The following is a 26,428-nucleotide window of genomic DNA, read 5'->3' as shown; positions in this document are numbered from 1 at the left end:
CACTTAGGACGGAAGAACCCAATGCACAGCTACAGACTAGGGACCGAATGGCTAGGCAGCAGTTCTGCGGAAAAGGACCTAGGGGTTACAGTGGACGAGAAGCTGGATATGAGTCAGCAGTGTGCCCTTGTTGCCAAGAAGGCCAATGGCATTTTGGGATGTATAAGTAGGGGCATAGTGAGCAGATCAAGGGACGTGATCGTTCCCCTCTATTCGACATTGGTGAGGCCTCATCTGGAGTACACTGTCCAGTTTTGGGCCCCACACTACAAGAAGGACGTGGATAAATTGGAGAGAGTCCAGCGAAGGGCAACAAAAATGATTAGGGGTCTGGAACACATGACTTATGAGGAGAGGCTGAGGGAACTGGGATTGTTTAGTCTGCGGAAGAGAAGAATGAGGGGGGATTTGATAGCTGCTTTCAACTACCTGAGAGGTGGTTCCAGAGAGGATGGTTCTAGACTATTCTCAGTGGTAGAAGAGGACAGGACAAGGAGTAATGGTCTCAAGTTACGGTGGGGGAGGTTTAGGTTGGATATTAGGAAAAACCTTTTCACTAAGAGGGTGGTGAAACACTGGAATGCGTTACCTAGGGAGGTGGTAGAATCTCCTTCCTTGGAAGTTTTTAAGGTCAGGCTTGACAAAGCCTTGGCTGGGATGATTTGATTGGGGATTGGTCCTGCTTTGAGCAGGGGGTTGGACTAGATGACCTCCTGAGGTCCCTTCCAACCCTGATATTCTATGATTCTATGATTCTATGATTCCAGCCAAAGGGAGTGAAGAGACTTGCCTTAATTCCCAGGCAAAGGGCCTGGGAACCGGGAGTGAGACTGCAGGGAGTAGATAGACTCCTGAAGGGGACCCTGGGTCAGGGGATAGGGCCAAATTTATATGCTGAGCTCTTATAGTGAAGCAATAAAACTCAAACCCTGAAGAACAAGGACTAAAATCCCATGGCTGCTAAGTGTGATGCACTGGCCAGAGAGTGTAAAGCCGGAGTGGCCAGCTCTGTGCTGCCCACTCCTCCCACTCTCTATAGCAGTGGATAGCCACAGGCCGGAGGTATAGCTGGTGGCAGGAAGACTGGAGCTCATGGAACTCTACCTGATCCTCAACCAGCATTGTAGTCCCCGCAGGACCACTGCAGCTGACATAGCTTAGAGACCCTTCTATTTCTGAAGGACTCCGGGTCAGGGAAGGCAGATAGTGTATTACAGTCACCTTCCCCCTGCCAAGCCAATTCTTTTAGACTATTCAAAGTGAAGTAATTCTAAAAATCCAATGTACCTTTCACCCACGAAGGACCAATCCTGCAGCTCTTTCCTGGGGTGGGTAAACTGCAGGAATCAGCCTTTACCGTATGACATGATTTAAAAATACACTAATTATGAGTTCAGAAGACAGATGGCATTCAGATAGCTATCTCCAAATAAAGTCTGTATCTTGCAAACCCTCACTCCCTTGAGTGGCCCTTAGTCATGCAAATAGATCCATTCAATGAACTGAGACTAGGTGGATGATTCAAGTCTTGTGGAGTTAGTATTAACTTATTAATGTTGTTTCATCTTGGCTTTATTGCTGTCTGGCACAATGTGCCATACTGTTGAAACTGGATAAGGCTGCATAACACCTAGTTCCTTTAATCTATTGATTTCCAAGCTCTTCACAAGGATGAGTCAATATCATTTTCCAGCTGGGGAAACTGAGGCTCAGAGAAGGGAAGCCATATGCCCAAGATCACACAGTATATTTAGGGCAGAGCCAGAAAGAAAACTCAAGATTCGTGACTCCCATTCCAGGGCTCTCTCCAGTGGGCCACACTGCCTCTCCTTGCCGAAATTAATGGGACACGCACCTGTATATATTTTGCCTGGATGGACAACCATTTGAAATAGCAGTCTAGGCAACAGTTATATTTGGCCCCAGGCATTAAATATCTGGCAGGTAAAAATGCAGCATGTTTAGTCTCCATTTCAATGAATGGCATTTTTTTCTCTGCTCTTAGACAGTACATAGACAGGCATGTGCTCTTTCACAAAGGCGGGTTTTTCAAATCTAGCTGCAAGGCTAGCTCAGCACAGGATGCTAATAACTCCTGGAAAATTACCTTTGTCAGTGCATCAATCTCAGTTATTTTTTTCAGTGCTTAGACTCTGTATTACACTCCCCACTCTGTTGCCCCCTGAGAGACCATGTGCAGCAGGTGAGGTGACAGCATCTCTTTGTATGTTGTTGATGCATTGGGTTGCTAATGTGTCTGTTTATTTTACATCTGCAGGGCGAGACACAGGGAAAATAATGAACTGAAAATTCAACAGGACTAAACATCAAAGGTCTAATAGTAATAAAAATGTCTGAGCCAGACAGAATGCAGCCAAAGTCCCAATGAGATGCAAACAGATTGGGGATGTGATTACATCACAACTGGAACAGCAAGTGTAAAATTTCTGTCTCTACACGTAGTGAGAGATGTGCTTGGGAAAGACAGAGTGTTTCTAGGTGTAGTCTAGATATATACTCCTCAGGAGAGATATCATATCTTCATTCTCTTTGGGAAGTACCATATAGACCCACAGTGTTACATGCAGGTTATTATTGCGATTATTCATTGTAATTATGATGATGACACATCACAGGACTGGAAGCCAAGGACTCCTGTACTTCTAATCCAAGCTCTGACAAGAACTCCCTATTTGGTCTTGAGCAGGCCACTTTGTGTCTCTTCTTCAGGGAGAAGATTGGGGTCTAAAATAGGGATACTTGTACCTGCCTACCTCATAGGAGGTGGTGAAGGTTATTCATTGTCCATAGACCTCTGTGAAGATGAACTGCTCTCTAGGGATGCTGATACAAAGTCAAAACCCTTGAGGATTTGAATGGAATTTGTAGCAACAAATTAGTCTTGATAACTGAGGGTTTGGATAATGAAGGGAATTTTCAGGATCCATGTCCATGAGCGGTTTCCATAATGGGCTTTGGGCTGCAAGAGGGATTTTATTGGAGGGGGGGATATGAGAGGCTGGGTTCAGAGGTTCCTGCCGGTTTTTCTGTCTTGACACCCATCAACCGGATCCAAGGGACGTAGATTTAACTACATTGTGAGAGTGCAGGGTCTGGGGCTCCATTCCATTCCCTCACACTCATGGAGAGGGTGAGGGTGAGGGTATCATGTAGATTTGCAAGGACGACTGTGCAAACTGCCCCTCTTCCAGCTCCCCTGCCCTCAAATGCCCATCTCTGGTGATATTACTTGGATTCTATGGACATGTTCTTTGAAAGCACTGACATCAATTCAGTGTGCGTTGGGTTTGCCAATTCTGACTGCACAGAGCAGCACCTAGATCACACTGATGGAGACTCCCATTAGAGAAAAATGGTGGGTAAGGTAATATCTGTTGGTGAGAGAGACAAGCTTCCGAGCCACACAGAGCTCTTCCTCAGGTCTAGGAAACGTACTCCAAGCATCACGGCTAAATGAAAGGTGGAACAGATTGTTTATAGCACGTATTCTAATTGACCATTCAAGGTAGAGTGACTCCCATTGGCAGACATCAGAGGGGCTGCCAAAAGTGTAGTTATTGGGCGCACAAAGCTGGGCCAACTGGACTGTAGGGCCAGATTTTAATCATACCGAATCACACAGAGAAACGTCTGAGTGACTGTAAGAACTGTTTGCATAGCAGACAAACAGAGACATTGCCCAAAAATATTTCTACAGCCTCGTCAGGTTTCTGCTGAACTTGGCCAGAGGCAGAGTCAAGATCTGTGAGTTCTGATGATGTGCTAAAACAGCATGTCAGATTGAGGTATGTTGGCTAAACTGTGGAAGGTCCAGGACAGGAAGGGCAGGAGGGGAGGATTCAGAAGCATTGGTAGAGCTCTGTGGGGATCTGAGGCTAGGAGGACATGAGATGTTACATGTCAGGATTGAGTGGTCTAGCCAGAGCGAGATGGATGGAATTTACCCAGCAGTTACTCAGCTGCCTCTAGCCAGAGCTATCAATCCTTCATTTTCTTAAACATAGAAGTTCACTCGCTAAAAGGAAAAATACAACAACAATCCTTGAACACTTAGCTGATCTTGATATCAAGCATCTTCCCTTTATTGATAAAGTACTGAAATCTCAGAGCCCATCTAGCTAAGATTTTCAGCCAACAGAACTATGGAAAGATAATTCGCACAATAGCAGCTACGGGGACAAAAAAACCAACAACCCAAAGGTGTAAAATATACACCTATGCATGAGAAATACAACTTTATTATGTTCCCCAGTGTAATGAAGGAGAGGGAAGAATACTCCTTTGTAATCAGTGAGACCTGAAGCTCTTTTCAAAGGTGCTTTATTCTCTTTAGAAAGCACTTTGGAGACTGTGTTCAAGATTTCATGCAAGTAATAGAGAACCAAGTGCCACTTCAAAACCCTTCTGTTACGATAATTGCCAGAATAAATAAGGAAAAGAAAAGGAGCTCGCATGTCCCCAAACACTCCTCACTGTGTCTGATATATTTATTTGCTCCTCTACTAGCCCTCAATATTTGATGACTTACTGATGGCGTGGGTAAGAGGTAGCCAGCTGAAACTGAGTCACTAATTATAGCACAACCTGTTGTTAATTGCTGTTTGACTAGCCCCACTGTTGCTCTGTTATTATGCTGAATAAATAGTATTCACTCTTCTCTCTGCAATGTTTACAGATTGTAATTTCCCACTCAGCCATGCCTCAAAGCTGTAAACAATCTCCCATTAAAACCAACGGCCTTCTGTCCAGCAAACATTGCTCAGTCCAAGCCACGCCGGGTGTGGGAACTTTATGTTACCTATAAATAGCAACAGATATGCTAAGTGAATGTGACCACCACCTTCTTGGCCAGCACATGGGAGAATGAACCTGGCTTCTCCAGTGCTAAACACACATGAGCTGCTACAGCTAAAGAGCCAAAGTTCTCTACAGTGTGATGTAACTACTCACATCCTCTGTGGCAGAGCACAGCAAGGGTCCTGTAACACACATTCACCCCGGGTTGCATAAACATATTCAGATAAATAATTATAGTCATTTGGAGGTTGCAACTACATGTTATTTTGTTTCAGTAGAAAGGGCCAGGTCTTCTTCAGCTGGTGCTTCACTGTGGATTGATGCCAATGTACATCAGCTAAGGATTGGCCAAAAGGTGATCCTTAACAGAGAATTGCCCGATTCTACCTATTTAAGGCACTTATATGGCCCCCATTACTGTAATAATCTTGAATGTGTGTATCTTCATAACACCCCTGTGTGGTAGGAAAGTGCTATTATCACCATTTTGCAGATGCAGGAGACTGAGGCACAGAGAGACTAAGCACATTAATCCTTCAAAGAGCATTAACCTGAAGCAAACTAATTTGGCCACTTTACTTCTGAAGAAGAGCGATTGACTAAGGGGTTAATGCACTTTAACTTCACACCTTCAGTTAATTCATCTTAACATTCCTGAACATCCCTGTTCAGAGAAGCCCTACGTGACAAGGGCAGGCAAGAGAAAAAAAAAGACTCTCCTGAGGTAGCTGAACGCCTGCTTATCAGGAACGATTTGGCTAGGAGAGACCTTACACTAACAATTTGGAGAGAAGAGTGACTGTACTGATATTTGGTTTCGCAATAAAAGCTATCAACCTCCATTTTCTGTCTTAAAATACATTAAAATAGCTGCACTTAGAGCATAATTTCTTCTTCTTACAAAACTGTTGAAAAGGAGAGCTGAGTGAATACTGCCCAAAAATTCTACAAATGTGCACTCACATTTTTAAACAAATGCTCTGACTGTGTTCATGCTCCTTTAGGGCTCACCTGCCAGGAATTTTCTAGCAACCAAGTTTACTGTCAGGAAAGTTCATGGAAACAGCAAGTTTCAGTGAATATTGGACAAGATGCAAAGAAAGCAAATTTGAATTGTGTACTATGTAAGCTGGGCATCTGATTCTCAGAGTTAAACTCATCCAACCAGGAAAAAACAAATAACCTTTGACCTGCACTTCATATCGAACCTACCAATGAAGCACAGAATTTCAATTACCAAAATGTTCTAGTAAATGGTCTACAGATAAGGAATTACTAGAGAAAAATATTCCATGGATAACAATTATAAAGGATCTGGAGCGTTCTGCTAGGGGAAAGAAAAACAGAAGATGGCAAGTTTCCCTTACAGGGACTTTAAGTAGAATTCACACCTGGTTCAGAATGCCTGCTGTACATTCCAGCCTGTATCATTTCGTGATACTTGTCTTCATGGCTCAGTTCTGAATCAAACAAAGCAGCAGCGTAGTAAGTCATTTGTGTGTGCAAGTTACACATCCGGAATAGGACTTGATTCACGACTGCTCTGCATCTTGTGTAGTTATTTACACAAGTGCAAAGTGGGTTTAAAATGCTACCATGTGGTGTGGCGTCATTTTGCTCTCCTTTTTCAGGTGTTGTGAATGAAGAAACCGTGTCCAGGATAGGAGAGAATTGAGCCCATAGGAAACCAATGCTACTTGAGACTGCTTTAAAAAGCTTTTTATGTCAGTGTTTGAAGAAAAAGACTTTATTTCATTGCTAATGAAACAACCAGTTTTTACTGATATTTATGCAGTCAGCAGTGAAGTAAACCAATAAAAATCCATTTTTGAACGAGCTGAAAGGCACAAAAGCTGCCAAAAAATAAACACAAACCAAAAACCAGAAGCCCTCTCCATGGCCCGCTATGTATGCCCTACTCCCAAACTAGGGGAGCGTTTAATGGACCACACTGCAACCTGGCTAGACATGTGGCCTAGTAGTAATTCAAGAAATATTATTTTAAAAGGAACAAAATCCAGTGAAGCCTCCAAATTGTAATATATGAAACCTTGTATTCCTGTTACTCTCTCCTTTTCTTCCCCCAATTATATTCAACACCCATCTGCCACATCTTGTCCTTATTTAGATTGTGGGCAGGGCCTGCCTTTTATTTGTGTTTCTGTGTTTGTACCTAGCACAATGGATTGTGGCCTCAGGGCTCTACTCTCATGCAAATACTAAATAAATACTAATGGAATGACCTGACTGTTGTTTATATCTATATGTATCTATGCACCACTCCTCTCTGAGGGTTAGATGTGTCAAAGGCCCTATGCCACTAACAGCTAATGGAGATTCTTGTTAAGCAGTGGGGACTGAGAAAGAAGGCAAATTAATTATCTATTAAACTGCAGATGTTTTGAGGGATGTTTGTGCAGGGTGTTAATGTGGAGGGTAATTTCTGTCTGACTCTCATCGCTTCTCTCAATTCTGGAGCGAGATGCAGTACTCCTAGAAAGCAAACAGCCCCACCTTGGGATGGGATCCCATCCAGGAGGAAGCATTAGGATTAATTACCCTGAGATCATTCAGTATAAAAGATAATAAATGCGGGGGAAGGAAGAGAACTTGCAGAAACATTCATGGTATAAATACCTTAATGGTTAAAGGGACTTGAGATAAGGAAACAAAAAGCCATCTACTGGGACAGAAAAGGCTTGATGTCTGCATTTTGCCTTTTCTGAGAACTGCCCATATGAACAAGTGTAACCAGACACAATCCGCTGCCTGTTTTAAAGTCCAAACAGATTTCAGTGCAAAATGTTCACCAGACTGTCCTGCAGATCAAGGTTCTCTCCAGAAATTGTTTTTTGTTGTTGTTGCTTTTAGGGTTAATTTTCCAACTTCCTTGAAGCTTGATTCATAATTTGTTTGCTTGAAGTCACCTTTGCAACTCCATTTTTATAGGATGTGTTCACATCAGTATTTCTAATGCAGCGGTCATCATTGTATTTAGGTGCCTGATGATGAAATGGTGGCTGTAAATTCCACCTGGTTCCTTAGGTTTGGGACAAGCACATCCTTCAATCTAGAAGTGATAAAAATTGCATCATTGTTGAAAGTTGCATGGCTAGTACCTTGAGGGATATTTTTACAAGCTCTCCCTAAAGACTCCGAGATTTTAGGCTTCTTCCTGCAAGATGCTGGACGCCTTAAATTCACATTGCAATCAATGAGAAAGGAGGGTGCTTAGCACCGCCTGAAATACTTATCACAGGGGATAGGGCAGTAAATCAGAAAGAGGCTCCGTTCACATGACAGCATTATGAAAGTCAAGAGGAGAATAACTTCCACTGTTGTATGCTATGTTGCTGTAGCCGGGTTGGTCCAAGGATGTCAGAGAGACAAGAATGGGTGAGGTAATATCTTTCATTGGACCAACTTCAGAAAGGAGAACTTCTCGAAGAGGAGAATAAGTCAGCTTGAGAACATCTCTTGTGGTCTACAGAGAGGCAGTGTGGCCTAGTGAATACATGGGAGGCTCTACCACTTGTTACTGTATGACCTGGGCAAGTCACTTCCCCTTTCTGTGCTTGTATCCTCTCCTCTCCTGTGTCTATCTGGAACATAAGGTCTTAAGGTCAGGGACTGTCTCTTACTATGTGTTTGTAGAGCGCCTAGCACAATGGAGTTAAAGACTCCAAATGTTACTATAATAAAAACAACCATAATGATTTTCCACTCAGCAAAGGAATGTACCAGACTCCATCTTCTCCATGTCCCTGGTCTGCCAGCAGAACACAATCTTACTGATCCTCTCCATCAGCAATGCAAGATGAAAGGGAACAGATCCCACTGCCACCCCAGCTACAAATCTCTTAATAAGCTTTACAGAGTGTGGGCTTTATCAGCTGAGACTTTGTGGGTTGGGAAGTTTCAGCCTGATTTGATGCTAGCCCTGCAGTTAACAGTGACTCACTAAGAGGTGCAAATCCTTTCACTTCTAGATTGCTACTTCAGATCTGACCCAGGCTGGAAGTCATTGAGTCTTTCCCAACTCGGGTGGTTTGTGCAGCGGCCTGCGTGAACTGAATGGTGGTGTTCGGAGGTTGTTGTTTTGTTTTTTTCTCAGTTCAGTTCTAGTGGCTAGAGGTCTGCATCACAAAAGCTGCCATCACATTACAGAAGAACTAGCATCTTCATTGGCAATCTCAGCAGAAAGGTCACAGACTGAATGAACGATGAAGGCCTGAACTCCCTTATAACCCTAAGGATGGGTGGTCCATTCAGGTTGCAGCTGAGAAATGGCAGAAGTGGCAGGCCACATGGCCACACAGTAATGCCAAAGAAGATGCATTCACCCTCCAGAGCGGTCAGTGCAGGCCCCTTCTCCCCAGCTAAAGACACTTCAACATTATAAGGTTTGTTTTTCCCTAAAGGTGGCAGACCTGTAAATAGAGCCCATTATAGAGAGTCCATGAGCCCATTTGCATAATTCAGTAACATGAGATTTATTTCAGCTCGCACAGTAATTTGATACTTAGTGCAACAGGATCGATATTTAATCAGTTTAAGGATTTAGACCAAAGATCAGTAAATAAAACAGCAGTTTTAAAAAGAATACCATTAGCTTGTTTTGTACACAGAACCGGATGATAAAAGCTATGAATCAAGGCATTAATCTGCAAGGAAGAGAATCACTAATTATAGCCTCACAATGATAGACTATGAAAAGCCATTATGTTACTCCTGTGGGAATTCTGTGCCTAAAAATTCTGCACCAAAAAAAAAAAAAAAAAAATCTGTGCACAATATTTTAAAATTCCGCATTTTTTTTTCAAAATAATGCAATACAATCCAGCTAGTTTCAATTCTTTTGATAATTTATTTAAACTACAATACAATGGATGGAGAATGGGAGTGGGGAGCATTGGAGGAAATCACCAAACCCCCTCTGTATAATAGTAATGTAGCTAGTACTGACCCTTTACCTCTAATTATTAGTCAACAAATATATGCAGCCATATTCTCAGTGTTAAATCATAGGCTGCTAAAGAGCACGTGAAGGCTGGGGACTCAAACGCATAATTTATATTGGGTACTGATGATCTCCAAAAAGGTCAGTCACAAATAGTTCATGGAGCACATTTTGACAGGAAATTTTTTCAGTCCAAAAATTTAGACCAGTTTTAATCACTAAAAGCACCAAAAGCATTTATAAGGTCATATTGTCCTTTATAATAAGGCCCCTTTACACCATTCTGGCAATGTAAAGGAACCTTAAAATTTTTACACGTTTTATACTCCTGAGGGAATTCACTAAGAACAATGGTAACAATTCACTAAGGAGGCAAGCAGCTACATTCTCCTCTGCTTAAGGGAACAAAGCCTTCCCCACGCCTAACGCTTGAGAAATATCCCAAAGCCCTGCCCCTCCACGCCGAGCATGCTGCAATAGTGAGCGAGAGGGACAGAGTGTCTCACACACACACACGTTTCTGCTGGCTGCTCTGGGCCCAAACCAACAGTCTGCAGTGCCAGGGAGTAGGCACATGACCACTCTTGCAGCTTCCATTTCCTTCCCCATCAGAAGTCATTTTTCTGCAAGTAAGCAAAAAAATCTGTGTGGGCCATGAATTCTATGTACTTACAGTGACTCAAAATTCCCCCTGGGAGCAATTGTGTGTCAATATAGGTAAGATATTTGCACATATTGGTCTGGTTCTAAGGCAAAGTCCATTAACATCTTTTGCTTCTCTGTAATTGCTGCACAGTTTTTTTTGAAGGAATACAAAATCCTACTTTGGGTAATAACTTCAACAGGCGCGCTTGACCTCATTGGTAAGCTACTGGATCCCAGCAACTGTGCACAAATAGAAAAGTCTGGGAGGAAGGAAAAAAAAAGGAAAGAAAGCAGCAGCAAGCATTTGGGGATTCCCATTCTCAGATCATTGGCAGTGCTCTCTCACACACCCCACCGTGCTCTACAATATGTATTATCCAGTTCCCTCCAATCTGTACCTATATAATTGTCACAGGAAAACAAGGATGAATAGACAATTATAGTGTCATTGGGCTTAATCTTGCCCCGCAACAGCAGCACAGAAAGGGCTTTAAACTGCCTTAAGCAAGCAGTTGAGAATTCCTGCAGCATGAGGGCATCTAAGCTGCATGATGGGAAAACCAGGAGGTGGGACCAAAATGCAAAAAGTTCCACCTGATCCTCGTCCAATCAAAAGACTCTAATTGACATAACCCTCTGGCTGCTCTAATGTATGTCAGGGACCAAAGCAGACCCAGGATAGCAAGGGTGTGGGAAGGTGGCATAACTGTACCTCTGCCACCTCTTCTCAGCCCTCAGATGGGGCCAGATCTCAGATGTAGCTGAGGATGGAGCCTGTTAATCCTCCTTTTCCTGTTGTGGTTTCCGTAGTATAGACAGTGGAAACCTCTTTCCATGTGTCTGGCTAAAATAAACTAGAGGAAGTTGTGATGCTCAAATGGAAGGATGAGCTACAGTAAAAATAACCTCTAACATGTAAGCAAATGCATGAAAAGTAATACATACACATTGAGTATTATTTCTGTGCTCTCTCTACTTCGTTTCTTTATCTAGCTTCATTTTCTAAGTTTATCTAATTTAGGTTGAAAGCTCTTCAGAGCAGGGACTATGTCTTCTTTTTCCCCCATCACTCTGAAGCACATTGCAAAGCTATTTATAATCAAAGTATTTTGGTTCTGAACCTGCCTTTGAAATCAGCTGCTTTGCCTTGATTTCTTTTGAGGACACTAGAGTCAGACACAGCAAATTCAGTGCCACAGTTACAGGGCCAGCTGCACCTCTGTCCCTCCCCTTTGTGGTCTCTCTGAAGGCACCCCCTCAGGTGCCAGCCCTTTACCTATCCTCAGGTGGAATTCCACCAGTCTTCTGCTGATAGTGCTGGGCTGCGGCATGCTGGGCTCCAGCATCCTGTTGATCAATTGTGCTTACCTGCAGGTCCAAGAGAATTCAGATTACAGTGATTCTTCCCTTTGAGAGTCTGCAACCAGTGTTGTGCAGTGACCAGACAGCCTTCTTGAAATCAAAGTATTTTTCATTTTAACAGTAAGAAAAAGCATTAGAGAAAGAGGATTTTAAAAAAAACACGCAGGCTACACTCGTGTCTATGTTACCTAAAGCCCTGCCATTCCCTCATGGCAACCTAGACAGGGCAAACTTTTTCAGACACCTCAGCAAGTGCCTACATCTTAGTCCGATTCTCCCAAATATCTCCCAATCTCTTGAGAGAGAGAGTCCCTTTTAATCCAGCAAGAGTTCCTTTGTTCTTGTGAGCTCCTGGGCTTTGGCCTTGCTCATCAAAACCAGTTCTCTAAGTTGGCTGGAGTCAGGAAGTAGAGAATTTTCAAAGCTCATAGTTCAGACATTGTCTCTTAACTCTTAAGTGTTTACTGAGGGGTGACTTGTCTTGAGACATTCAGAGATTCCACAGCCAGAAGGGACCATCTGGTTTGTCCTCCTGAGTAACACAGGACATGGAACATCCCCCAAATAATTCCTAGAGTGTGTCTTTAATAAAGCATCCAATCTTGACTTTAAAATTTTCAGTGGTCGACCATCACCCTTGGTAAATTGTTCCAGTGGTTAATTACTCTTATTGTTAAAAATGTATGCCTGATTTCTAGTCTGAATTTAGCTTCAGCTTCCAACCATTGGATCAGATTATACGTGTCTCTGCAAGACTGAACAGCCCATTATCTAATCAAACTGTAATCAAGGAACCCCTTAACTAACCTCAGTCTCTTTGTTGAATAGACTGAGCTCCTTGCTTCTATCACTGTTAGGCAGGTTTTCTAATTTTGTAATTAGAATTTTTTAATTCTGGCTCTTCTCTGCAAGTGCTCCAATTTATCAACATCCTTCTTGAATTGTGGACACCAGAAGTGGACACAGTATTCCAGTAAAAACAACGAGGAGTCTTGTGGCACCTTAAAGACTAAAATTTATTTGGTAATAAGCTTTCATGGGCTATGACCCACTTCTTCAGATGTACGGAGTGAAAATTACAGGAGGCAGGCATAAATATACAGCACAAGAAAAGATGGGAGTTGCCACTATTCCAGTAGTAGTCGCACTGGTGCCATAAAAAGAGGGTAAAATATCCTCTCTCCAGCTACCTGAGGTTCCCCTGTTGTAAGCAGCCAAGGATCATGTTAGCCCTTTTGGCCACAATATCATACTGGGAGCTCACGTTCAGCTGATTATCCACCCTGACCCCAAAATCTTTTCCAGTCACTGCTTCTCAGGATACGGTTCTCCATACTATAAGTTAATATGGCCTCCATTCGTTGTTCCTTGACATATACACTTACATTTAGCTATATTCAAACATATATTGTTTGCTTTTGTCCAGTTTACCAAGCAATCCAGAGCTCTCTTTCAGTGACCAGTCCTCTTAATTATTTACCACTCCCCCAACTTTTGTGTCATCTGCAAACTTTATCAGTGAGGATTTCGTTTTTACTTCCCAATCATTGATAAAAATGCTAAATAGCACAGAGCCAAGAACCAATCCCTGATGGACCTCACTAGAAACACACCCGTTCAATGATGATTCCCCATTTACAATTACATTTGATAACTTATCAGTCAGCTATTTAATGTGTGCTGTGTTAATTTTATATCATTCTATTTTTTAAACACAAAGTCGTACAGTTCCAAGCCAAAAAATGGCTTACAGAAGTCTAAGTATATTACATCAACACTATTACTCTTATCAACCAAACTTGTAATCTCATTTAAAAAAAAAAAAAAAGATATTCTTTCCCTTCCAGCTTTTCTTCCTGAAAAATCCTTCCTATTAAACTAAATCAACATGTTTACACAGTAAACATATATAACCAATAACCAGGTCAACATACAGTGTTCATACTATTAGAGAACAGCTCCAGCACCAGATATGTCACTGATACAAATTAAGGTTAAGAGTCAAGTCAATCCTCCTTTCTCCCTTAGTTGGGAAATTCTCAGTTAAGGTGCCCGCAGGAAAATTTAATTCTGCCCCTCCTATTCCCAATCCCTCCAGCCCTGGGGCCAAAGGCACAAGGTGGCCAAGCAGTCATTTCCATCTGAAGACTGTTTAGTGGCCTTAATGAAGTCAGTTTGTCCCAGTTCAGATGCCACTGAACAGATATTTCTCCCCCAAGATCACAAATGGACTACATATTCATAGAAGAAAGATTAAGGGAGCTTGACTCACTCTCTCAGCTGGCGTCTCTTGGTCAGTGCTGGGATACGTTGGTGGAGGGTTTGGTGGTAGAGTCGTCCATTACCTGTATTCTGTACCCACACTATTTTCAGGACTTCTGGACTCATAGCTAGAAATGGGGAGAGAAGGCGCTTCACTTGCAAAGCACAAAACAAGTAAGTGAATTAGTATCAGGCCAGAAGGCCCAGACAGGCTGCTGTGTGCAGCACAGGGAGTTCTTTAGCTTTCTTCTCTAATGAAACTAAAAGCCCAACTATATTAGCATAATCTAGATAGTCCATAGAAATCTGGCACTGGAACCACACGAGAGGACCAAGGACTTCACATACACTGAAACCATCTGGCAAATATTTGCAGCTAGAAAGTAAATTCTGTTTCCCAGCTTGATGGGAGGAACAGCTTGGAATGCTGCGTAATGAGGGTTTTAACCTGACTTGCACAGTGTCAGGTCAGCAGCTTGTCTTCCCTGGGAACCCCGAAGTGTATTATTACACACCTGTTAAATTGCCGGCTAGTGTTAGAGCACTCAGTGCACAACATGCCAGAATCAACTGTCAGAGTCCTTACGCCTTGCTCTATTTGAGTTTATTCTCAGTGTGCTGCCTGGTTCCCACAAAGCTCCTACACAGAGCAGGCACTTCCTGGTCAAAACTTACCTCAGTGCACTAGACAAGCACTTTTCAGATTCAAACCCCTCTGTACAAATGGTTACAAATACAATAAATACCTCTGCAGCTTTTATGGGATCTTATTGTTTAAATGTTACTCCCCAAAGTGAGGTAAACAAACGTACTTTGGAATCATTATGGACAGTAATATTTATGAGCTGACCTTCACAAGCCATCTATGCCTTTAAGCCTCTGCTATTAAGTACAGTTTAATTACTATCTTCTGGACAATAGCAACAGTTACATTTTGTAGGGTTTTGCCACATAATTACATGGAGGGCTCTTAACCTAGATTCATTGTGGGTGATTACCTACCTGACTAAAATTAAGCAAATCAGCAGCAATTGCACTGAAGTCAATGGAGTTATACTGCTGTGAAATCAGAATGAGAAGAGAATCCGGCTCACTGACTCCTGCCCCACCCTCTGGGAAATTTCATAGGAATTCAAAAGAGAGAGAGAGAAGTAAATATGTTAGCTGAAGAGCTAAGGAAACTTCTTCTAAGCATATGCTCAGGGGGCACGTGACCAGGATTCCCCACCGAATTTGGTCTGCTGGTTGGATCATTACCTTCCCAGGCCTGTGCTAGGTTCTGACAGGGAGTGCAACATGAATGTTGATCCATGCACCCCTGAGGCACCTTAGAACATGCACTGTACAGATGACAGGGACTGGATGGCTCAGGGACCTAAATCATCAGTTCAAATGTGGCTCCAGTTAGTAGAGATGAGAAAGTCATCCCACGTGAAGGTTGTTCAGTGGCTTATGTCAGATGAGTTGGTGGTCTCACCTGAGATCCCAGTCAACAGGTCCACATCCGCTCCCCGCCAAATACGCCATGACAACTGATGTTTGATATTCACATGCAAAAGCTTTTGTTAGCATGAAGCTCATGTTGCACGTACTCAGCAGTTCCCATGCCCTTCCACACTGTGAGGATTTAATATCCAAAACATGCAGCATTAAGGTGACACTTGCCACCCAACATGGGCATGGCCCCGGCCCCCACAGGGACTGTAATAGTACCTGAGAAATTGAGAATAACAACTCTATTTTATCCCTCAGTAACAAAACCTGCCATTTTCTCCCCACAATTCCAAATCAGTACTCTTATTGACACAGCACAGTGGATCCTCACAGTGATCCATGCAGCACTACTGATCTGGGGAGGACTCGGTGGTGGTGGCAGAGATCACACTGGACAAAGGGGCTGAGAGGGTTAAGACACAGTGACCTTCCTGAGGAACTGTTTAGTAAAAGGGACAGAGTGCACCTTACCTGCACATTTCCTGTTTTTCATCATTTGAGTTTTGGGAATTACGCTCTCATGGTCTGGAAGGGCATGCAGAGCCGAATGCACTAAGTACCTGCATTCTTACTGCCATGTTAATAAAGTTTTTATGAGTGAATATGCACCAGGTTGACATTTGATTACTAAAATGTTTGCTGATCCCTATCTGCAGTATGAGAGATGCGTACCAGTCAGATAAGCCTAAAGCAGGGAAAGAGCTAGTGGCTGTGGTGATACTGGAGAATGGAATTCTGAAGCAAAGACAGATCCCTGGGTTGGTTGTTTGCGACACATGACTCAAAATGCTTCTCAGGCTTAATAATTTCAAAGCAAGTGGAGTCCAAGCTCAGGGAACAGAATGCAAGTCTGGACTGTGCTGTAGAAGGGTTGAGTTCTCACTTGTCCACTTTATAATTTCAAGGAGTACGGACTAGGTCCAAAGAAATTGGATTGGATCGAAATTCCATCAAATTTCAAAGGAGTTGGATTGGGCCGCAATAGATGATGGGAAATTCCAGTCTTGATCTTTCAAATTAACTGTGTCAGATTCAAGTAAGACAGCGGTTTTCAAACTGGGGTACTCTGAGCTCTCGTCAGGGGGTATATGAGAAAAATGCTGTAATGGTAGACAACGTATTTTATTTAGTACAGAAGTTTTCAAACCATGGTGTGTGCCCCCATCGGGGGTGTGGAGGAACATTCAGGAGGGCAAGTGGCTCAGCTCAATTGAGTTACAATTTTTGGTTGTGACTCTCCCCACCCCCCCGCAACCCAGACCTGCTGAAGTGAGTCAGGGGGCGGAGGTGCTCTCTCTGAGCTGCCTGACATCGCCACTCCCCCCTCCCCCAAAAGTTCCGCCGCTCCCTGCTGCGGGGGGTACATCCCACAGTTGAAAATGTCTAGAGCTGTTGCTAAAGGGAAGGCTGAAATCTGGGGAGGGGGCATGCATCGCCTCTGCCTATCTCAGATGGGGTACACAGTAGACATTATTTGGAAAGGGGTACACAGCCTAAAATGTTTGAAAACCACTCAAGTAACAGATAATCGTCTGGGGGAGCTTGCCAAAAGCAAAGGGACATGAAGACCTACCAGCGGAAGCTTCTGGAGCTGCTCTAGCTCCCATGTCTACTCCTAATGTTCAAAATTCCATGTCTTTCATGGTGCTATCCTTCTGGCATACATGCTTCACTGTAAGCTCAGCAGTGAGGGGCATGACATAAGACCAATGTATGAGAAATATATAAGTTGCATGTGTCCAGGACACCATTACAGTCACTTTAGGAGAAAGGCAGATAAGTGCTACCTCAATAAAATGGTTTCCAAAACCCAAAGCCAAACAGCCCCCACTGTCACTTGAAACTAATCATTTGTCATTTTGGCCTCCCTGCCCCCACCCCATTCATTATGCATGGGAAAAGTTCTCAGGATGAGATTTGTCATTTTCTTCTGCTAGATTCTGCAGTCCTGGAATAGTTTCACATAGTCTCTACTCCCATTGTTAAAGCTGTTTATACTGGGAAAACATTCCCAATTCCCAACTGGGATATATATTTATAGGCACATGCGCGCATGCACACACACACAATTTGTTTAAAATACCCTTCCCCTAAAATATCCTCCCCAGCTCCAGCACAGCATTTCCTCAATGGTATCCTACCCTGCCTTTGAGAACCTGTTCCGAAGAGATGGGTGATGGATTTTTTTTTTCCATTGGGAGGGATTCTCTTCTCACACCAATTTGATACCAGTGCAAGTCCACTGACTTCGTTGGAGTTACTTGTGATTTGTGCCAGCGTGAGAGAGCGCAAACAGGTCCTGTGCCTCCAATACCTTCATGTCTTCCTTTGAAAATAATTTGAGGATGATGCTCTATTCTGGCTAACACAGACACTTAGTACAATGTGCTTTTATCAGTGAGGGAGGAGATAAGAACTAGTTGAATCATTTGTTGCAAATTTAGTCCTTTGTACTGGTCGTGGATTCGTCAGGAGACAAACCAGGTTTCTACAAATGTGGTGTTTACTTTTATATTATATATATTATGACAAAGGAAGGGTGAAGAACAAAAGACTCTGTGAGGAAGTGTTAGCTACTGTAGCACCCTGGTCACTGAACTTGCTGCAGGACAGAGGAGGCTAAAGTCTTGATTGGAGTCAGTCAGCAAGTTCCTAATGAAGATTCCTGACACTTGGTGTCAATTGATGGGCTCATGAGACAATTGGGTCAGTAACTGGGTAGATATATATCTGGGAGGAACAAAGGAGCTCAGAGGGGGAGCTGGGAGAGAAGTTGTGTGGCACATGGGGTATGCTCTGGTATGAACTGAAACTGGTGATTAAATATACATGTGATAGAAAGGAAAGAGCCTGGGTATGTTTGTGATTGAGGGACCTGAAAACAGGTTCAGCAGTATAGCCCGATGTTTAGATTACGAATTAATTATATGGATTACTTAAGAATCCCCCATTATTTCTTTGAGTGACAGGTTCTCGTCCCAAGATCAGGCCCAGTGTTATTCAAATTATATATAGTTGGGAACCCCAATGTGCACAGTTGCAACACTGACACTATAGGAACTCTTCTACAATTAAAAATAGTTTATTAATGTATTTAGCACAGTCAAAAACACCCCAACTCAGTAAGGTAGATAGAGATACTACAGAATGTACATCTGCACATCCATATATTCCCACCATCCGTTGCAAAACAACCTGAAGTGGTAGCCATCATCTTCCTCATCATCACCAGTGGCCATCATTCTGGCAACTCCCAAGGACTACATCTCTCTCTCCTACCACCTCTAGGCTGTGATGCCACTTCTATAATATGATATACTGATGACACTATGTGTGATGCATATTCAGTAGGGGTATTTCCCTTTTTCCTTATTTGTATATCCTTACCTTACTAATTTTGAAGTATCCTTCTCCTATAGGTTAGTTTATTACTGATCTTAGCATATACATCAATTCATTACCATGGCCATCTTGTGGATGTAGCATGTTATGTACATCAGTGTGTTGCCAGGAACCGCCTCTGGCTGGGTCCTGTTCCTGTGGTCAGAAACTCCCCTTAAACACTATTTTCAGCTCCCCAGTATTTTGGGTTTCTGTTGGGCAGTGTACCTGTGCAAAGTTTATCTGTTCAAAGTTCATAGGCCTCAAGCCTTATGCTAACTTGCTGAAGCTAGTGTCTTTCAGGATACAGGCCTGTAGGTTTCTTGCATTACTGCTGAATATAATTGAAAGCAGTGAATATAATAAAGGCAAGCTAGCCCACTGGGACAGATTCTGTGACGTCCACTAGATATCTCACTTTGCCTACTACTTAGACGTTGGTATGCAGGTGTTTTGGTGATGAGCAGCAGTTCAAACCCTCGGAGATAATAGATAGGGAAAATTTGAGCTGTCAAACATATTTAACAGGAGACCAACAAATAATGAAAAATAAATATTGCCCTTTTCACTGAATTTTCAGATGCATAATTATCTGTGCTTAAATATGTAAAACTTCCAGGGTTCCTGAATATACTTGTGAATCTTTGGAGTAATGGTAAACTAAACTCATTGCCTTTATTCATGACAATATTGGCAAATCTCAGCAAGTCATCTCAGCTGGCTCGGGACACTTCACTTGGAGCATTTAAATGATTACAAATGGTATTTTCATACATAGAATCTAACCCTTCAGCCCCTGAAAATAGAGTCTGTATGACTAGCTGATACCCTCTGTTGAATAATGCAAAGGTCTGTATATCCTTCCAGTTCATTTTACAATGAAGCAGCCTTTAAATAATCATGCAGTGCCCCTCTATTTGGGATGATGCTGTAACTCCAGAACAACGTGAAACTGTCATTTAAAAAAAAAAAAATGAGCAGCATGTAGCCTGCACAGCTGTCGGGAGGATGGGCCATATTTTGCAAGTCAATTCAAATGCAGACATCTCTCAATGACATGATTTCCTGAATCTCCTTCCTGTCCACCTGATGACTCTGAGGTCTTATCTGATATCTCCACTGATGCATCTTGTAGGCTTTTATAACCTGTTTTACAGGTGTGTTAAGGGCATTGTATCACTTGCAGCTAAGGTTTATTTAATTACTTTATATATGCTGTCTGTCCATCCTTACATGTGTATTTGGCCTAATTAACCTTGGCGGGGTCCAGTTAATAAATAATAAAAGATGCATTCAAAATATTCCAGATTTTGTTTTTAACAAAAAAGAGTCAATGTTTTATGGCAAAATTTTTTTATTTTTTTTTGCAGAGTTCTTGGCTTTAAACCAGCTCTAAATAAGTGATCATACTAATACTTTGCACTTAGATCTCACTGTACATCTTCAAAGCACATTACAAACGTTAAGGGACTCAGCCACATGGCTGCCCTGTGAAGTCGGTCAGAATCATTATCCTCTTCTTACAGATAGGGAATCTGAGTCACAGAGACTCCCCACTGGAAGTATGTGGGAGAGCCAAGTGGGAATAGGACCCAGGCTGCCTGTTTCCCAGTTATGTGCTTTATCCAGAAGAGCAGCTTTTCTACATGATTAAGTGATGATCCTTCCTCCAGTCATAGCTGCAAGTCTAGAGCCAAATCCAAAATAAGCATCAAGCGTCAGGGAAAAAAAAAAAAAGACTAACTATGGACTGTAGAATTAGTAAAGTGCACCCTATGCAATGTATCCTACTTTAGCAGTTTTGTATTTCTGTGCTGGTCAGATCTCTTAGAACCCCATTGCCAGACATGAATGGATTCTAATTTAATATGAACTTCCTTCAGGAGAGATACTTGGGGACTCCACTAACCACAAGCACTCTCTCATCAGTCTGAAGTTCTGCCAGAACGGGTGCATCTGCTCCCCCTTAAACAATTAGCTCAAGCTGGAGCAGAGCTGGGATCACACCAGGGCTGTAGGCCAGTAGTTTAAGGCTGACACATAGCCAAGAAACTGAGTCCGCAGCAGGTAAAAGGAAGTCTGGGCTGAAATGCTGGACCGTGTTACTCAAGTATGTGTACTCCTGAGAGAGATCAACCAACCAAAAGTCACAAGTTTCTTGGAAGCATATTTGTTGTTTAACTGGATGCGCGAGGGAACATACTATGCCCTAGTGAAGGCTAACAGAGCCGGAATCAAAGTGCCAGCTATTAATATCTTCCTGGGGATAAGTAGTGTTGTTTGAATTTTAAGGGGAAATAATTTGGCAACAAATTAAATGAAGTGGGGTTGCCATGCTGACTGCAGACGGTGAGCAACAGTTGAGGATAATTAATGCTGTGTTCACCACTCCAAATCCCCACCAGGATAGCTGTTCTTTCTGAAAGCACTATTCTATTACTCTCCTCCAGCTTAATATAATGGCTGCAAAGACCCACAAACTGTGGAGTTTTCACCAGATGGAACCAACAAGCAGATCTCTTCCAGGGCTGGGGGCACTTCGGGGGCAGCAGGTTTTTAAATCTTTGGATAGACTGAATAGTATCTTCCCCTGTGATTTCAATGGAACTGCTTAAGGAATAAGGTACTACTGAGTGGGGGGAAATGGTATCAGAAACTGGCCTGATGTAAGCTCCATATCTCTCTATCAGCTTCTTTGCTTCCTCCTTCTCCCCGCTGTCTTGTCTTTTTCCCATATTGTTGAAAGCCTACCTCATTGAAAGCAACAGATCAGGTGTTCAACTTTCCACTAGCCTGACAGTGAATTACATCATGCCTTATAGGGTGAGGTTTGGATGGAAACAGAATTTTCAGCACATTTAGTTCAAGTCACTTGTCTATTATGCGAAAGAACCACATTGTCTCCTGGAGCAGACTGTGAATTGCTTTGCTTTTGTTGAGCTAGATGATATCCCCGTTACATCTGAAACATTGTCAATTCAGGCTTTTATCTGAAGCAATCAGTTGCCTTTCTGCCTACTTTTCATAATAGCTAATCAGCCATTAAGATACAGCATGGGAAAGGGCAGGAAAACCAGAGGTATGTGCTCGGTGAAGAGATCTGGTCTAGGGAGAATAACTGATTTCACTTTCCTTTCCTCTTTTTCTGTTTTGTTTGTTTTACATTAAAGAATTAGGGAAGATTAATGAAAAATGTTTGTCAGAACAGCAGCTGAGTTTCACATTAACTGCTATATGTATGTGCGTGTCTTTTACAATAAAGGGAAAGGTGTGTGATTGGTGACTAGCAGAAAATGGGTAGCTATCAAATATGGCACTAATTATTCATATCAGAAGAGAAGTTTTTTTTAAAAAAGCATTTAGAAAAATCAGCAAGAATAAAAAATTCTTGTCATTAGGAAGAAAAAGGAAAACTATTTATAAAGTCTTTTCATGTGGCTGGACTGAGTGCGTTTTGACCTCTCTTTTTAATGTGAGTCAGGCACTTCAATGCAAAACTATGACATTGATTGCCACTTATGGTAATGAGTGGCTCCCGCTCACCTGGGCACTGCTAGCCAACCATGCTGAATCGTGCTGCTGGGGGTGACAGCACGGGGTCAAAGGGAAAGGAGAAGTTTGCAGAAGCAGCGCATCAGCGGGAGCAGCATGAATGGGATTTTAACCCAGTGTCATGCACTAAGAATGGCCTCATTGCTTCTAACTCTCAGGGCAAGGCAGTTCTATCCTTCAAACCTAAATGGTCACTGAATTAATTTTGAGTATGCCCTAGGGAGCAACAAGGCATGCAGATAATTAGATCGGTGTAGCAGGGAATATTTGCACCTGCAGTTGTATGGAGGATCTTTTTAAAGAGCTCACTTGCACAGACTATAAAGGGCTTATCTACACCAAAGCTGGAACCGAAACACCTAAATCAGTTATCATTCACACTCTTGTTCTTTTGGTGCAAGTCTGTATGTGGGCACTACTATTTTAGTTATATTGAAATATGCTTTTAATCACAAATAAGAGTGCCCAGCCCAGGAAGTTTATGGAATCCCCAGCACTGGAGGTTTTTAAGAACAGGTTAGACAGATACCTGTCAGGAATGGCCTAGGTACACTTAAGATCCTGCCTCAGTGTGGAGGAATGGACTAGATTACCTCTGGAGCCCTACATTTCTATGAGTCTATGACACAGACTTGCACTAAAACTAATTACCTACATCCAATTTAGTAGAGCTGGTCAAAAATATCCACCCTCCCCCCATAAACACTTTTGGGATTTTGACAAGATTTTTTTTTCAGGTTATTGAATTTTGACCAAATAGGCATTCTTCATAACAATAAATGTGTGAATGAAAAACTTCAACTAGTTCTACAGCTGAGTTATTTCCACTCCAAGTTTCCATGTACCCAAGCTAAAAAGGTTTTCAAGCCAGTTAGAGAGAAAGGTTCTGCATTCATCCTTTCCCATGAATGCGTGTGTGCTTTCCTATTTACGGAAGCATCGGTGCTACTTAAATCATATGTCGTGGGCTCTCCCATTCCCTTCAATCGAACAATTGCCTCTGCAGCCAAAGAGAGAATAGAATTGGCAGTGGGAAAAGGCTTGAGAAACAGACAGAGGCCTTGTGCCCACCAGGTGCTGCAGTGAGTGAGCAGCTTTTGGTGTACCCAAATCAAGTTGCACCAGAGCAAAATGCGACCCATTGCTTCCTACTGTAGACAGACAAAGCTGCAATGTAGTAGACAGGACACTAATGGTTTAAACTGGGGCAATTCTTCCATGTAGATAAGGCCCGTGATAGCAATGCCACTAACATTAAAACATTATGACCTAAAGTTGTATCCTTTCCATATGCTGTTGTAACTCCACATAGACATCAGATACAGATTGCTGCCTCTCAAATACTTGGGGTGGGAATTTCAAAAGCACCTAAATGACGTAGGAGCACAAGTTCCATTGAAAGTGTTCCTACGTCATGTAGACATTTTTAAAATTTCCTCCCTTGTTCTATTAGAATACTAACCTTTGGCCAGCAACGTGCCTCACTATAAATGCAGAAATAGCTGCACTTTCCTCCTTCATTTCTTTCACATGCATAAAATGAAAATATTGTCAGATTTGTTTCAGAGTCGAGCCCATTTCTGAGGATCAAATTACTCAGAGAACAGAGGCTCTACCTAGAACAGACCAAGCACCTTCCATTAAATCACAATTCTGTCTCTATCAATGGAGTTTGGATGCAGGGTAGAAAATGCAGTGATGTGGTTAGATAACCCTAGCCCCATGCACAACCAGACATATCTAAGCTCATGTTTAAGTGAACTCTGGCTACCTGCAAATAAATTGTCACCTGCTCAGATGTGGGTAGTGGTGAGTCCGTGCAGATGCACAACACTCATGATTGCCCGGGTAGCAAAAGTGTGTCTTTTTGGGCAATCCTTTTTCATCATTGACTACACACAATATAACAGAGTTGGGTTACACCACCAAACAAACAAAGGCTCTGATCCTGCTAACAGATCTGGAAATAACTTTACTCGTGTGAGTTTAAGGGGATTCCTCAAGTGAGTAAATTTATGTTAGCAGGATTGAGTCCCAAACAGGGATTTTCACTCACATTGTTCACTTTATGGATGGCACATAAGATTCAGAGAGGTAGCTATGTTAGTCTGTATCTACACGTGCCATAAATTCATGTGCCAATATATTTATGCCTGTATCTGTAATTTTCACTCCATGCATCTGAAGAAGTGGGTTTTTTACTCACAAAAGCTTATGCCCAAATAAATCTGTTAGTCTTTAAGGTGCCACCAGACTCCTTGTTGTTTTCACATAAGATTGTGGCTGTTCATTTATCTGATACAAAAAATTTACATACAGCTTAGCAAAACCTAGAATAAGGTGCACTCCCTGCCCCAAAGAGCTCAAAGTCCAATCCAGGCAACACCAAGACTCAGAGCAGCAATCATGTTACTGATGAGAAGATCCAGGTGGAAGGAGAAGAAAGGAAGTGGAAAAGGTGTTCCAAGCATTGGGGGGGCCAAAAAAAAAATCACGAATGGGAAAGACAGAGGGGGAGAGGAAGAGAAAATGAAAGCAGAGATGTAAGCAAAGAGGCATTTAAAATGCTTTTTAGGCGAGGAATTTGATGCTATAAAAACCAGGAAGCCTGTGAAAGAAAGGGGTGGGAGGAATGTGCAGAGCAGCTAGACAGGACATTTTATAAAATTCTAGCAATGGAAAGATTTAAAAATTGTTATTAAAGCAAATGTTAAAATTATCTAATACCTAGGTTAAGGAAGGTGTCTGTACATCTGGGTATAATGCTTAAATTATCTAAAAGTACAAAGTTTGGTTTAAAAGTCATGAAATACATATAGTACATAATCTGCAATATCCCAAATTAGGGTTTATAAATTCAGTGATACAGTTAAAGTATTAGCATCCAAATATTTGGGTACATCACTCATAAAAGGTTATACTAAGAGTAGCTGGTGAAAAGCAAATACAGCAATGAGTGTAGATTGTCCCTCAGTAATTTAGGATAGGTTGTCCCTATTACATCCTATAAACATCTTATAAAGATCTTCCTTCTTCCTCTAGGAGAGCTTGCTCACCCAAGAATTCACCTTCCCATCATGTAGTTACAGCCTGAGCTAAAGGGGAAATCTCAAAAGAAATATTTTTGTTGATTCATCTTCATATCCCAACAAGCCAGGGGATCTGGGCTCCAAAGTGAAATATGCAGGAGAGCGGGTAAGAGACTGAATTGCTTCACCTGGACCCATCACATGACTAGGCTAAGAATCACATGTACTGTAAATCCTGTTCTCTGGAGTATGAAATACTATGGCCAAAATATGGGCTCTTGTAATATCTTTCTGTAAATGTTTATGGTACACAACTAAGCCCAGGCTTGTTATGTGGCATATCTATTAATTACTGATAGGAAGAAAGCACCAGTACAATTAGAGCCAATTTGCTCAAAGAGTAACAAGACTCAGTGGTTTAATAAGCAAGCAGAGAACTGAAGTCTTTATATTCATAGGGGAAAATCCTGCTCGATCATGGCATTTAAGGCCTCCCGCAGCAAAACCTAGGGCAATTCAGCTGTTCACGGGAAAGTTGAGGGAGGTATGGAGGGGCAGAGGAGGGCCAGGACCATAGGATACTCAGGCTGGGCCCTGGACAGTGGTCTGGATCTCCCTCAGCGCAAGAGTGGGCCATGCCATACATGGGGACAATTACACGCCTAGTGTGGCCAAGAAACAGCCTCAAACTGCCACCCTTTTCTGCATCCTATAGAGATCCTGGGAGAATTCATCACTGCCATACAGGCACTTTATGCAGCAAGGCCCCAAACTCCCTGATTTCCTGCCGGTACAGAGTATGCCCCTACCACCACCACCATGTGGAGAACAGGGGAAGCCTCCACAGGGGCATTTTGGGATGGGCTGGAAGTAGGGTTACCAGCTTTGGTTGTATGAATTCCTGGAGGTTTCATCACGTGACATT

The 26,428-nt window shown here is 42.4% G+C and overlaps 1 protein-coding gene across 2 annotated transcripts in view; it reads right to left on the bottom strand.

Moving 5' to 3' along the window:
* HTR4 (5-hydroxytryptamine receptor 4) overlaps positions 1-26,428 on the bottom strand; it is a 220,127-nt gene that overhangs the window by 170,080 nt on the left and 23,619 nt on the right. Inside the window, exon 2 of one of the 2 annotated variants that reach the window (XM_043552991.1) lies at positions 14,058-14,175. The exons of the other annotated variant lie outside the window; for it this stretch is intronic. The gene's annotated coding sequence lies outside the window, so the exon portion shown is untranslated. The remainder of the gene's footprint in view (positions 1-14,057; positions 14,176-26,428) is intronic. 2 annotated transcript variants of the gene reach the window in all.

The sequence above is a fragment of the Chelonia mydas genome, chromosome 8 (genome assembly GCF_015237465.2).
Source record: "Chelonia mydas isolate rCheMyd1 chromosome 8, rCheMyd1.pri.v2, whole genome shotgun sequence".
NCBI classification, from domain to species: domain Eukaryota; kingdom Metazoa; phylum Chordata; order Testudines; family Cheloniidae; genus Chelonia; species Chelonia mydas.
The sequence above is the reverse complement of the archived record's forward strand: the minus strand, read 5'-3'. Positions and strand labels throughout refer to the sequence as shown.